Consider the following 15,235-nt stretch of genomic DNA (forward strand, 5'->3'; position numbering starts at 1 on the left):
GTGATTTGTTTCTCAAGAGTCTCTCTCTCTCTCTCTCTCTCTCTCTCTCTCTCTCTCTCTTTCATGCCCGTGAACTCGAAGAGAATCGCGATTAAAATATACTATATTGTCTTATACTTATGCTTATGCCATGTTAATCAGCTTTAGGTAATTTTTTTAATCACTGCGGATGAAATGCTTAAAGGGGAAGTGATACGTAAACGCAGTTAAATTAAAGATAAACATTAATTGTAAACGATGCAAATGAGATTTTAACCTTCGTTTGGCTAAACAGTCCGTTAACGTAAATAAAATATGGAACGAGAGCGAACAGTTATATGCCATCGCCTATTTAGCCGAGCAAAAAAAGAAAAAAAAAAAAGTTGGGTGGCTAGTTTTAGTTTTCTGTAAAAGAAAACTATTGTGCGTTTGTCTGTCCGTCAGCACTTTTTCTGTCCGCCCGCAGGTCTTAAAAACTACTGAGGCTAGGGGGCTGCAAATTGGTATGTCGATCATCCACCCTCCTCCAGTCATCAAGCATACCAAATTGCAGCCCTCTAGCCTCCTCAGTAGTTTTGATTTTATTTAAGGTTAAAGTTGGCCATAATCGTGCATCTGGCAACGATATGAGCCAGGCCACCACCGGGCCGTGATTAAAGTTTCATGGGCGGCGGCTCATACAGCATTATACCGAGACCACCGAAAGATAGTTCTATTTTCGATGGCCTTCATTATACGCTGTTGCGGTGCACAGAAAACACTATTGCGCCGAAGAAACTTCGGGCCTTGGTAACTAGGTTATGAAATGAGCAAACTGTCATCGGAAATTGGAGAAGGTCTGGTTTTCATATGTGATTCTTTTCTATCCGTAAGAGGGAAATATTTGCCAATTATTTGCCAACAAATATTTGATGAAGGAAACGGTTGTAGTATCTCTACCTTCTGTGCTGTTCATTATTTTCAAGTAAATTTCAGCCCACTCCTAAAACTGTATGAGTTACAATAGTAAAAGTAGTTCTAATAGTAAGTAGTATTAGTAGTTGTTGCTGTTCATATTGTTACAGTTGTCATGAAGTTGTTGCCGTGATGGCGCACTGGTAAGGTTCTCGTCTACCAGTCTAGAGGACAGGAGTTCAAATCCCGCCGCTCACTGATTGCTTGGGGATGGCACATTTCATAAACCCGGTGGCCCGCCAACCTAGCGGTCTGAAAACTCGAGAGGGTGTTGAACAGCCTTGCAAGTCCCAGGAGGACTTTAACCTGTAATGAACTTAGACAGCTATTATTCTTTGTGCTGTTTTCAAGGTATTTTAACCGATTCTAGTACAGATCACTTTAACTGCAATAGACACTTTACTGAAATATATGAACGATTCAGTCTTATACCCTCGTAAAGAGACTCACATTATTATTTGAACGTTATTATTCTCGTAATTAATATTCTTGTGAATCGGTAAACTGAAGACGAATGGATATGATGTACAATACCAATGATATTAGTAATTAAAAATTACTCATAGCAGCATGGGTCTTGAAATGGAGAAACAAATCCATATTTATGTATGGTTACAAATGTATTTAGAAATAAATCTCTGCAGAGAACTTCCGGGAATCTGCTCGATTACCCTTTCCAATCTGTGGATTTGTTTCTCCAGTAATAATAATAATAATAATAATAATAATAATAATAATAATAATAATGATAATGGAGAAAAACTCCACAGTTATGTGTGGGTAAAATATATTTAAAAATAAGTCTCGATAGAGAGCTTTAATAATAATAATAATAATAATAATAATAATAATAATAATAATAATAATAATAATAATAATAATAATAATAATAATGGACAAAAAATCCACAGTTATGTGTGGTGCAAATATATTTAAAAATAAATCCCTACAGAGAGCCTTTTGGGAATCTGTAGAAATTAATTTTTAGATATATATACCCACACATAACTGTGAGTTCGTTTCTCCAATACTGGTAACATACGCATAATCATTTCAGTCAGATAATACGTGAGACTTGCTTATGAAAAAAAATCACCTCACAAAAAAAGGTTTTGAAATCCCTCGGCGCTCCGAATTAGTTATGTAATGAATTACTCGCATGCAAAGTAAAACTGTAATTTTTTTTTTTTAGCTTTATTTTCCAGAGCTTGTGTATTTCACAAGCGAAGCGTACGTAATTCCTTTGCAGGTAACAGCGTGAGTTTATACTGTGTTTTCTCATAGCGTAAACACCTTCGTATGAAAATTAATGAATACGCGACGGGAGAAAGTTGAATACACTTTTTATGGGAGGAGGTCAGAGCATCACGTAATGTTCTAAAACTCACGTATGAGAAAGGCAGAACTTCGTCAGCTTATGTAAGGAAATAAAAACACTTGGGTGATTAGATTAATGAATTGTAAGTAACAGAATAATACATGACTACAACAAACAATGATATATCTGAGGAAAAATTAAGGTAACGGCGCAAAGCGAATTTAAATAGAACTTTATCCTCCTTTTAACTTATGAGCCTTTAAATATATATATATATATATATATATATATATATATATATATATATATATATATATATATATATATATATATATATGTATGTTATATGTATGTATATAATAAGTTCACTTATAAAACTCGCTGGTATGCAAAGTGCGTAACCTAACCAGTTACCCCGTATGCGGGCGTTGCCGTCAGTGCGCCTCGTGCGGTGCACTGTAGGCATTACTTAAGGTTCTTTGCAGCGTGCCTTCGACCCCTAGCTGCAACCCTTTCGTTCATTTTACTGTACCTCCGTCCATATTCTCTGTCTTCCATCTTACTTTCCACCCTCTCCCAACAATCGATTCATAGTGCAACTGCTTTGAGGTTTTACTTCTTTTACACCTTTCAAACCTTGTACTGTCAATTCCCGTTTTAGCTCTGAATGACCTCATAAGTCCCAGTGCTTGGCCTCTGGCGTAAATTCTACATCTAATTTAAATAAACCTAACCAGTTAACTCACTTACTGATTAAGTACTTAGGTTACACCTACTTTTGTGACCTCTGTACATCAGTTGGTAACACCCTTGTCTCTCATCTGAGAGGTCCCGGGTTCGATCCCAAGATCAGGCAGAAAGTTGTAGAGATTTATTTATGTCTCCTACGTGATTGTGTTCTAATTTTCATGGTTCATTCGTAGGTTACTAAGCGGGACAGAACTCAGTCATGTGCCATTTAGCTTGATGTACTTATGCCAATGATATGCATGTGTATGCTAAAGGAATTTAGTCTTGAAATTCAAATAAGTTCGTTTAATTCATTCTTATGTACTGTATACAGATGAATAATTGATGTATTATTAAGTTATATAAGTTCATTTTATTCATTTGTACATAATGTATATGGATTAATAAGTTATGCATTCTAAAATTCATATAAGTTCGTTTAATTCATCCGTACATACTGTATATAGATGAATAACTTATGTATTATTAAATTATAGAAGTTCATATAATTCATTTGTACATACTGTATATAGATGAATAACTTATGTATTCTTAAGTTATATAAGTTCATATAATTCATTTGTACATACTGTGTATAGATGAATGACCTATATATTCTTAAATTATATTGGTATTTAATTCATTCGTACGTACTCTATATAGATTAATAACTTATGTATTCTTAAATTATGTAAGTTCATTTAATTCTCCGTACATGCTGTATATAGATTAATAATTGCCTATGTATTCTTAAAGTATATAAGTTCATTCAATCCTCCGTACATACTGTATATAGATTAATAACTATGCACAGAAAGTCATTCAGATTAAAAGAATGAATAAAACAATAAATAAAATCAAGAACCAGAAGGCTTTTGGGTTCAGATTCTGAGCTGTTCTCCGGTCGTTTAAAAAATTGGGAAGGGATGTAGTTCTGAACCCTCTTTCTCTCTCTCTCTCTCTCTCTCTCTCTCTCTCTCTCTCTCTCTCTCTCTCTCTCTGACCACCGGGAACCGTAACCCGATACACCCGACATTGTTCCATTTTGCTTCCGGGATAAGAGACACGAGGAATCCTGGTATTGGAGAGAGAGAGAGAGAGAGAGAGAGAGAGAGAGAGAGAGAGAGAGAGAGAGAGAGAGAGAGAGGTTGGTTAAACACTGAAATCAAAGAAGAGAGAGAGAGAGAGGAGAAAAATGGGGTGTCATATTCAGTGACGTTTAATGGAAATGTGTGTGTGTGTGTGTGTGTGTGTGAGAGAGAGAGAGAGAGAGAGAGAGAGAGAGAGAGAGAGAGAGAGAGAGAGAGAGAGAGAGAGAGAGAGGGGTAAAAAAACCGGTGTAATATTCCGTGAAGTCTAATGGAAGTGTATGTATGTATGTATGAGAGAGAGAGAGAGAAAAAAAAGAATGGGTGTCGTATTCACTGAAGTGTAGTGGACACGAGTGTGTATGTATGGGATGAGAGAGAGAGAGAGAGAGAGAGAGAGAGAGAGAAGTTGGTATCATATTCCTTGAGGTTTAATGGAAGTAAGTGTGGATGGGTGTATGTGTATGGGTGCGTGTGAGAAGACAGAGAGAGAGAGAGAGATTGGCATCATATTTAGTAAAGTTCAATAGAAACGTGATAATGTGAGGAAGAGTAAAAAGAAAATAGGACTTACCACCATGTAAAATATATTGGCAAGTTAATGGAACCAAGGAAGTCTTATATTATTAATAAAAAAATGTGACTTCCTTTACCATAAATGAGCATTCCGAAGTGTTACTTAATTTATATATAATTTCTTAAATAACTTATTTATGCGTGTTATTTATACGTGTTATTTCAAGTCACTGATGTCGAAATGAAGTAAGGAGCTGGTAATTTAAGAGTTGAAACGTGTCCAATATAAAATAAAGAAATTTCAATAGAATAAAGTTTGTGAATGACAACAGCGAATGAGGTCAAAGGTAATATTTCTGAAAGTAATTGGGGGTGGGGGCTAGTGCCGGCAGTACACCTCGTGCGGTGCACTGTAGGCATTGCTTAAGGTTCTTCGCAGCGTGCCTTCGGCCCCTAGCTGCAACCCCTTTCGTTTCTTTTACTGTATCTCCTTTCATATTCCCTTTCTTCCATCTTACTTTCCTCAACCTTCTCCTAACAATTTTACTATCAATTTCCGTTTCAGTGCTGAACGACCTTATAGGTCCCAGTGCTTGGCCTTTGGCCTAAATTCTATATTCAGTTCAATTCAGTTCTAATGTACAACAATTCTTCACACTTAAAATTGCAGAAATTACCATGAATGAAATGACTCCCGTTCCCCAAATTGTCATGCAGTTATTTCCCCGTCACCTCTTCTGTTACTTCTCTCGAATGAACACCGCAATATTCTTTGGAGGCTTGAATTTCAAGTCATTGGGCTCTATAGGGTGTTTGTTCCATGTGAATACGGTTCTTCGTCTGAATAATAATAATAATAATAATAATAATAATAATAATAATAATAATAATAATAATAATAATAATTGCACTCAAACGCAAAGAATCAGAAAGATTCATAAACAAGTATAAAGTAAGTCGAAGTTTCTTCGGCGCAGTCGAGTTTTCTGTCCGGTGGTGGCCTCAGCCTCCGCCTATAAAACTCTTAGCCGCGGTCGCGACCCATGAAACTCATCCACGGTCCGGTGGTGCCCTGTTATTGGTACCTATAGCGCTGTCAGAAGTACGATTATAGCTAACTTTAACCTTAAATGAAATAGAAACTACTGAGGCTAGAGGGCTGCAATTTGGTATGTTTGATGTCTGGAGGGTGGATGATCAACATACCAATTTGCAGCCCTCTGGCCTCAGTAGTTTTTAAGATCTGAGGGCGGACAGAAAAACGGGAAAAGTGCGGACGGATAAACAAACAAAACTAAAAACCTGTTCGAAGAGAATCCTGCTTTCTCTGTATAAGCGAAATGAAAAACTTACCTCAGATCTGAAGGTTATTCTGGGCCAGTCAGAGGTGCCTTCCCGACGATATTGTTCGCCATAATTCTGCCTCGAAGAACACTTCTGAACAAACACCAGCGAGAATTATAATGTTTGTTTCTCTTTAATAGCTCTTTTAAATCCCAAGGCACCTCGCTGGCAGCTTTTACTGCCGTGGATATCTTCTATTTGCTTTACGATTTGTAGTTATATTTTTTTTTTATGTTCGGGAGCTGAACTAAAACCTCATAACAGGTATTTACACAGGTAATGTACATACGGTGGAATAATGGTTAAAGGCAGGATTTTAACATTAGAATTCCACTATTATTCCTTGCCAGTTTTTGTTTGCATAAAATACAGGCTTTTATCTTTATTTCATACCTTACGTTTTTGTTCCATCTACGTATCTGGTATTTTAAAGCGCAGATTTAAGCTGGTAATGTACAGGAGGCGAAATAATGGCTAAAGGGTTTTTGCCATTAGAATTTCATTATTATTCCCTACTAATTTTTATTAGATAAAATTTAAGCTTTTCTGTACTTGTAACTCGAGTTTTTATTCCTTCTAAATGTCTGACACTTGAAAGCACGGCTGTGCTTGTTCGAACGAATGAAATGATTGCGTAAGTTATTAGTTTGTTATATATAAGTGAGTGGGAGTGTTGAACACCGTTTTCAGTATTATTATTTTACCATTTGCAATCTTATTATTTTCATAAAAACAGAAATATAAATTAATTTCTCTCGCGTAAAACAAAAGGCCTTGAAACTTCGGCGCAATCGAGTTTTCCGTACAGTCGCTACAGCATTATCATCAGGGCCCCCGAAAATAGATGTGTCTTTCGGTGGTCTCGGTGTAATGCTGTATGAGCCGCGGCCCATGAAACTTTAATCACGTCCGTCCTAAGATCTTAAAAACTACTGAGGCTAGAGGGCTGCAAATTGGTATGTTGGTTATCCACCCTCCAATCATCAAACATACCAAATTGCAGCCCTCTAGCCTCGGTACTTTTTATTCTATTTAAGGTTAAAGTTAGACATGATCGTGCTTCTGGCAACGTTACTGGATATGCCACGTTGCCAGAACCACGATTATGTCTACCTTTAACCCTAAATAGAATAAAAAGTACCGAGGCTAGAGGGCTGCAATTTGGTATGTTTGATGATTGGAGGGTGGATAACCAACATACCAATTTGCAGCCCTCTAGCCTCAGTAGTTTTTAAGATCTTAGGACGGACGGACACACAAAGCCGACACAATAGTTTTACAGAAAACTAAAAAAAAAAAAAATGGAGCAATTTAGTCCCCAGCGTATAGCCGTGACGTGCTTTCGTGATAAATGACAAATATTCTTACACCGCCCACAACAAGAATGCGAAAGTAATAATGAACAGTCCATTAGTAAAAAAAAAAAAAAAAAGCGGTATCTGCTAACGTCGATATGCTCGCATTGGTACGTGTAATTTTTGTAATGAAAGGAACACATTAGCGAGAATTGAGTGGCCTCATTACACGCCTGTATAAATGCGGTCTGTTTCGTGGTCCTTTTTCGCGTGTTTGGGTGATTGGTGGTTTGTGAGGTGGGGTGGGGTCTGTTTACGTGTGTTTATTTTCTAAAAAACATGCCCGCTTTATTTGGTCTGTGTTTCTCCTTTGTTTGGGCTTATTATTTTTCATTGTAATGTTTTACTTAATTCTCGGCTTATTGTATATTATTTGAAGTACAGGCTCAATAGAAATATATTGTGTTTAAGTGATTTTTAACTTAAAATTGTTTAGAATCACGTATTTTGTTTCCAAAACGGTGAGAATGAATGTTATATAAGTAATTTTTTTTTATAAGTTGTAGGCAAAATATGTCGTCGTATGTACACTTAGGGAACCCTCCATCCGTATTTCTGCGTACTATTTAAATGTCTATTGTCATTTTGTAAGAACTGAAAATCAATAAAAAAATAGATATATTTTAAGCAAAATGTGAAATTCGGGTTTCTTATATAAATATAAAAAAGAATTTGCTGTTTACAATGAGCAGCATCTAATGAAAGTATTACAGATGTAACTATCGGAGAGAGAGAGAGAGAGAGAGAGAGAGAGAGAGAGAGAGAAAGGGGGTATTACCCACGTTTTTGTACTAACTGTTGTCAGCGCCGAAATCGAAAATGGTTCCCAAAAAAATCATTAAGCATCAAATTTAAAAACAAAATTTTTATATAAAACAAAAGAAAGCTTCTTGCGTGCAAAAATGCAAAGGATTTTCTCTTTTATAAGCAGAATTCGATAAATCCGGCTTCTCCACTTTTTCATTATTCATTTCTTTCTAAGCAAAAAAAAAAAAAAAATCCGCTGAATTTTGAGATAGGTTATTTTTAAAAAATTATCCCACGATGTTGAAGCTGATATATCTTTCAGCATCGCAAGAACAAAACATTCTTCTCGTGTAGGAACAAATGCAAAATGTTTCGTAGCGACATAAAAGTGAATGCTTTCTGAAAGATGACGCTTCAAAAGACAAATGGATAATAATCCCGTATTTTTTTTTTTAATGTCCGCAAAAGAACGAGAAGCGAAAATAATACGAGAGATAACTTACTAAGTTACATCTCAAAAAAGATTCTTTATCTCTCGTTTTCCTTTAAATCTTTATGAAAAAAGAAATATTTCAGGACAGTTTGAATCCCTCATTGATTGCATTTTGGCATTCATAGTTCAGGTATGTGTGTGTGTATATATATATATATATATATATATATATATATATATATATATATATATATATATATATATATATATATATATATATATGTATATATAGATAAAAAGTGACGCGACATGTTATATACATTTTTTTCGTGGCTAAAAGGTTTGATAGAACAGTCCTTTTTCCATCCATGATGCAGAAATAGTTTGTGATGTACAAGGTTTTGGCAATACACTTTTCCCCTTTAAGCTAGGGAGGCGAGTCTGTTGTGAAACATGTCATAAACACATCGGCAACTTATCTGTTACATATCACTGACAAGTTGCAAACATGTCAGCGACTGTAAGTGGAGAACGAATTTTGAGCCAGCGTTGATACTCGAATGAATCTTGAGCCAATGTTGATAATCGTTAAATTGTATGTAACTTGTTTGTCATAGGTGTGCGATATGTTGCCGACATGTGTTTACAACATACCTTACTGCATTGTAGATGCATCCTGACACTTGAAAATCTAAGGGACCATTCACACTACAGTGAAACATGTCATGAACATACATTAACTTGTTGCCCATACATCACAAACATGTTCAGTAAAAGTCTACGGCTTATTGGTGGCATAAATCAGTGTTTCATACTGTTATCCACCATTCACCAAAGATCAGTTCTCCACTGAAAGTCGTTGACTTGTTTTCAACATGTTTGTGACATGTATCAGATAAGTTGCCGACTGCGTTTACGACATGTGTTACTGTAATCATGGATTCGTGTGTAAATCTCTAGAGGGATTTACACTTCTTTGAGATTTATTGGGATTTACTGGGATTTTCTTACGGTTTTTTTTCGGGACGTACCTCACTTTCCGCGATGATTGCGGATTTCTTTGTGGATATTTCGTCATGATTAAAGCCAAGTTCGGTGGAAAGTTTAATAGGTAACTTGTTTTTGCCTAGTGAGTTAATAAGCTCGCAGTGTCCTTGGACTATAAAAATCTTATAAGGCAGCTTGCAAGAGCTCAGGTGGACTAATCATGCTTGGAAAGATTGCATTTCATCACTATCATAACTTCTTTATTTTGGTCTATCTTGCGATATGATGAAAGTTGAAACGCAGCCATCATGCTTATTTCATATACATGCAAGTCTTCGTTGGAGGGGTGGGTAGAGCTCTCGGCTAGCATGCTGTTGGCCCAGGGTTCGACTCTCCTACCGGCCAAGGAAGAATTAGAGGAATTTATTTCTGGTGATAGAAATTCATTTCTCGTCCACAATAAGCTGTAGGTCCCGTTGCTAGGTAACCAGTTGGTTCTTAGCCACGTAAAATCAATCTAATCCTTCGGGCCAGCCCTAGGCGAGCTGTTAATCAGCTCAGTGGTCTGGTTAAATTGAGATATACTTCTTCATATACATGTGTTCACATAACAAAAACACGAAAAATAGTAATAATTTTTTTTTGTCTGACATAAAAGATTATTAATTAATACATCTATCACAGCGAATTTCATTAAAAGATCGTAATTAACACATCCGTCACAGCGAATTTCCTATATACAGAGTTACAGATCGTCTCAGACTATTGTATATCTCATATATTATTGATTATCAAAAAATTCCAGATTATTATCCTGTATCATTTGCAAAATAAGAATTACTGAACGTTGCATTAGCTATCATACATCTTTTGATTATACACTGCATTCGTAACTTCCATTTTACGTTTTAATAGAATAATCGTTCGGTTGACAAAATTTCCCACTGCTTCAATCCATATACTTTATATGGATACGTAGGTGAATGTACTCATTATATATCTATAAAGTTTTCAAGTGCAAATATAATGGCTTATTGGTAGTACTAAAAAAAATGTACTGTATGAATCTCTTATTACCTAAACTTTTTTTTTTCATTTTTTCTTCTTTCTGTTACAGATATCCTTCCAATTTTTCAGTCCAAAAGTGAAGTCCTTTCCACGTGGCTTAGAACTCCCCTCATCAGGAAAAGGTAAATAATTATTTTTGTCTCTTTTACACAATTTGTCTCTCCTGTCTTTGGGGACAAAAAAAAAAGGTGTTTACCATTGGTGTTGCAACAACAGCTTTCGTATTAGAGAGTGTTGCTTCCGGACAGGTGTGAGAGAATATTGCTTTTCAACATATACTGCTTGATTGTGCTTCATTATGACGAAATTGAATTGATAAAAATAGAGATATAATGTTGATCATTGTTATCATTATACCACCGGGTTGCGTTACATTATGACGGAGTGGCATTGATGTAATAATAATAATAATAATAATAATAATAATAATAATAATAATAATAATAATAATAATTATTATTATTATTATTATTATTATTATTATTATTATTATTATTATTATGTAAAATATCTTAGAGGAATCGTGAAATGTAAGATATTAAATTAATTTACAATAAAGCTTTTTTTTTATGTATCCCATCTACAACTGTACATTTACAGGGGCACAGGAGAGAGAGAGAGAGAGAGAGAGAGAAGGCATTCCTCCGTATGGGAGAGAAAGTGGGGACACTTGTAATAAAGTCTTTGAAAGACAAAGGGGTCGAGAGAGAGAGAGAGAGAGAGAGAGAGAGAGAGAGAGAGAGAGAGAGAGAGAGAGAGAGAGAGAGACAAGGCAATCCTCTGTATTGGAACACTTGTAATAAACTCTTTGAAAGACAAAGGAGTAGAGAGAGAGAGAGAGAGAAGGCATTCCTCTGTATTGGAGAGAAAGTGGGACACTTATAATAAGCTCTTTGAAAGACAAAGGGGAGAGAGAGAGAGAGAGAGAGAGAGAGAGGGGCATGCCTCTGTAATAAACTCTACGGAGTAAGCCTCACATATTTCACTAAATGCTGAGCATTGCGGAGGTATGATCTGCTTTTTTTGAAGTTCCATTTTCGTTTGTAGTTGTATTCAGTGAAATGGTATGCAGTAATGGGCAGGTGAACAGTAGATAGTGGCTGTGTATGATAAAGAAATAAATTATTATATGTATATATATACTGTCATATAATTTATATATGTATATATAGAATATATATATATATATATATATATATATATATATATATATATATATATATATATATATAGTGTGTTGGTCAGTGAATATCTAGTTTCTGTAAAATATATCAGGAGACATTAACGTAAAACCCTATTAAAAAAGTAAAAGGAATTTACATGTTAATCATGTTCCTTTACGTGTGTATACACACACACACACACACACACACACACATATATACATATATATATATATATATATATATATATATATATATATATATATATTTATATATAGAAACATTTTTGGTTTTCAGGCTATTAAACATTTTACTTAATTCATAATATTACTACTACTACTAATAATAATAATAATAATAATAATAATAATAATAATAATAATAATAATAATAACCCCAGCAGTGCTAGGATCATATAAAACAAAAGATCTCAAAAGTAATTTTTAAAAAATGCTCTCACAAACCAATAAGTGTAGAAAACTAATAATGTCGATTTTTACTGATAAAACATCAGTAACAACATTCCATTACAAGTGCAAATGAATCACAAACACTTAACGAGTTTTCTTATTTTCTCTCATGATTATCTAGCGCACAAACGTCATTAAATATTACATTCTTTATCACCAACATTCCCGGCACAAACAGCGTTTGTTGACGAACTCGTTAGGGAATGCTGGAACACATTCCAGCGACCCCATCTTTTTTTATGCTAGTTAAATTTGCCTCTGTATAAAATTCCGCTTTTTCATATTACATGTTTCGACAAATTGGCTCTCTATTTGCTCGCCAAATAATTGAAGGGAGTCTACAACAAAATGTAGGGTGGGGAAAACGATGTGGAATTTCATTGAAAAGACGCGATTTTATTTTCTTCTTCGGACAGAGGGTAATTTGGGTGTTTGTGTAATTATATATATATATATATATATATATATATATATATATATATATATATATATATATATGTATATATATATATATATATATATATATATATATATATATATATGCACAGTCATGAAGCTACAAACGTCTTCAGTATCCAATTCTCGTTCCTTCAGGAATATCCTGATCAGGAATTATCACCGGAGGGGAATTTTTAAATGGTAAATGGATCGGTACCGCCGGGTCTCGATCCATTTATCACTTGAAAAAATTCCTTCGGTGATAATTCCCATCGGGGATATTCCCGAAGCAGCGTGAATTGGATATTGAACGACTTTGTAGCCTCATGACTGTGTGCATATATATATATATATAATATATATATATATATATATATATATATATATATATATATATATATATATATATATATATATTGCACACATAACTTATGAAATCTGAATAACGCAGAACAAGCTCTGAACAAAGGCCAACTAAATAAACCCCGGAAATAAAACATGGAAATTACCCTCTGCCCGAAGAAGAAAATAAAATCGCGGCTTTTCAGTGAAATTCCACATCGTTTTCCCCACCCTACATTTTGTTGTAGACTCCCTTCAATTATTTGGAGAGCAAATAGAGAGCCATTTTGTCGAAATATGTAATATGGACACGGAATTTTATGCAGAGGCAAATTTAACTAGCATTAAAAAAAATGGGGTCGCTGGAATGTGTTCCAGCTGTCCCTAACGAGTCCGTCAACAAACGCTGTTTGTGCCGGGAATGTTGGTGATAAAGAATGTAATATTTAATGACGTTTGTGCGCTAGATAATCATGGGTGGAAATAAGAAAACTCGTTAAGTGTTTGTGATTCATTTGCACTTGTCATGGAATATTTTAATTGATGTTTTATCAGTGAAAATCGACATCATTGGTTTTCTACACTTATTGGTTTGTGAAAGCCTTTTCTTTTTTAATTACTTTTGAGATCTTTTGTTTTATATAGTCCTATCACTGCTGGGGTTATTATTATTATTATTATTATTATTATTATTATTATTATTATTATTATTATTATTATTATTATTATTATTATCTGCGATATATGTATGTGCTCTCGTGTTTGTGCGTATACATTGGTGAATTTCACACACACAAACACATAATATATATATTATGTATATATATACATATATATATATATATATATATATATATATATATATATATATATATATATAAAACATAAATGTTTATTTAACTTTTCATCACACAGAAAGCATCAGCAAATATAATTGTCAGACCCAAAAGTTAATATAAGTGGATGCTCATTAAAATGTGTTTTTTTTTTATTATTTTTTTTTCTGTCGTCGCCAATTACGAGAACGCTCTCAAAAAGTGAAACTATTTTAGATTGCTATTTTCATTTTTGTGTTGGCGTATTTTAATGTTTTTTTTTGTTTTTTTGTTTTTCCTAATGATCTTTGTGGTATTATTTTAGAAAGTCAATAACAGTAGCAGATTTTTCTCTTTTTTATAGAAATTAAATCCAGTTTTAATGAGTGCGTTGGCATAGCTTTGGTTTTTTGATCTCAAATAATGATTTGTTAAAGTGTAGGTGCCAAAATTGGAGTAGTGCTCTCTCTCTCTCTCTCTCTCTCTCTCTCTCTCTCTCTCTCTCTCTCTCTCTCTCTCTCTCTCTCTCTGATAGAACAAATCCAAATTTACTTGGCTTTATGACGGAGGTCATTATTTTTCCCATAGAATCGGCGCAGAGAAATAAAACGTTTGAAATAAAAATGAATTATTTTTAATAATAGAAGCAAGATTCTTTGAATGTGGATTGTGAAAGCTGATCAGGACGAGTTCTCTCGTCCGCTTACACACACACACACACACACACACACATATTATAATAATAATAATAATAATAATATTGAGGTTTGACTGACACGTTCTTTTGCTAAATGCCACGGTGATCAACCCATTGCTTACTCAAACTTTTATACCTTTTCTCTTTTCTATGCTTTCATTATACGTTTTTCCATAAATTTTTTGTATATTAACGACAAACGTTACAGTAAAGCAAAAATAAAAAAGAAGAAACTTATCAAACTCTTACCGGAAAACATGATTCATTCTCATACATATCTAAGTAGAGTAACGAAGACATAAATTATTGTTAACCCCGTTCTTCTTGGCCATTTTCACCACCCTTTCCCCCCCCCTACAGGGGGGAGGTAGTGCCGTCAGTGCACCTCAACCGGTGCACTGTAGGCGTTTCTCAAAGTTCTTTGCAGCGTCCCTTCCTCAGGCCCCTAGCTGCAACCCCTTTCGTTCCTTTTACTGTACCTCCATTCATATTCTTTCTTCCGTCTTACTTTCCTCAACCCTCTCCTAACAATTGTTTCATAGTGCAGTTGCTTTGAGGTTTTCCTCCCGTTACACCTTTCAGACCTCTTACTCTCAGTTTTCATTTCACCGCTGAATGACCTCATAGGTCCCAGTGCTTGGCCTTTGCCGAAAATTGTATATTCTATCTATCTGTTTATCCTTTCCCTCAAAACATTAATAAAAGAATAAAGTATTTAAATCAGAATTAAGGAATTCCATGTTTTAGTGTAGGTTTTACCATCTTCATCACATCATCATCATCATCATCATC

At 34.5% G+C, this 15,235-nt stretch overlaps 1 long non-coding RNA gene across 1 annotated transcript in view; it reads left to right on the forward strand.

The window, feature by feature from the left end:
* LOC136856602 (uncharacterized) overlaps positions 1 to 15,235 on the forward strand; it is a 346,791-nt gene that overhangs the window by 214,756 nt on the left and 116,800 nt on the right. Inside the window, exon 3 of the long non-coding RNA XR_010858417.1 lies at positions 10,568 to 10,640. This is a non-coding gene — a long non-coding RNA (uncharacterized lncRNA). The remainder of the gene's footprint in view (positions 1 to 10,567; positions 10,641 to 15,235) is intronic.

The sequence above is a fragment of the Macrobrachium rosenbergii genome, chromosome 36 (assembly GCF_040412425.1).
Source record: "Macrobrachium rosenbergii isolate ZJJX-2024 chromosome 36, ASM4041242v1, whole genome shotgun sequence".
Taxonomy (NCBI): Eukaryota; Metazoa; Arthropoda; class Malacostraca; order Decapoda; family Palaemonidae; genus Macrobrachium; species Macrobrachium rosenbergii.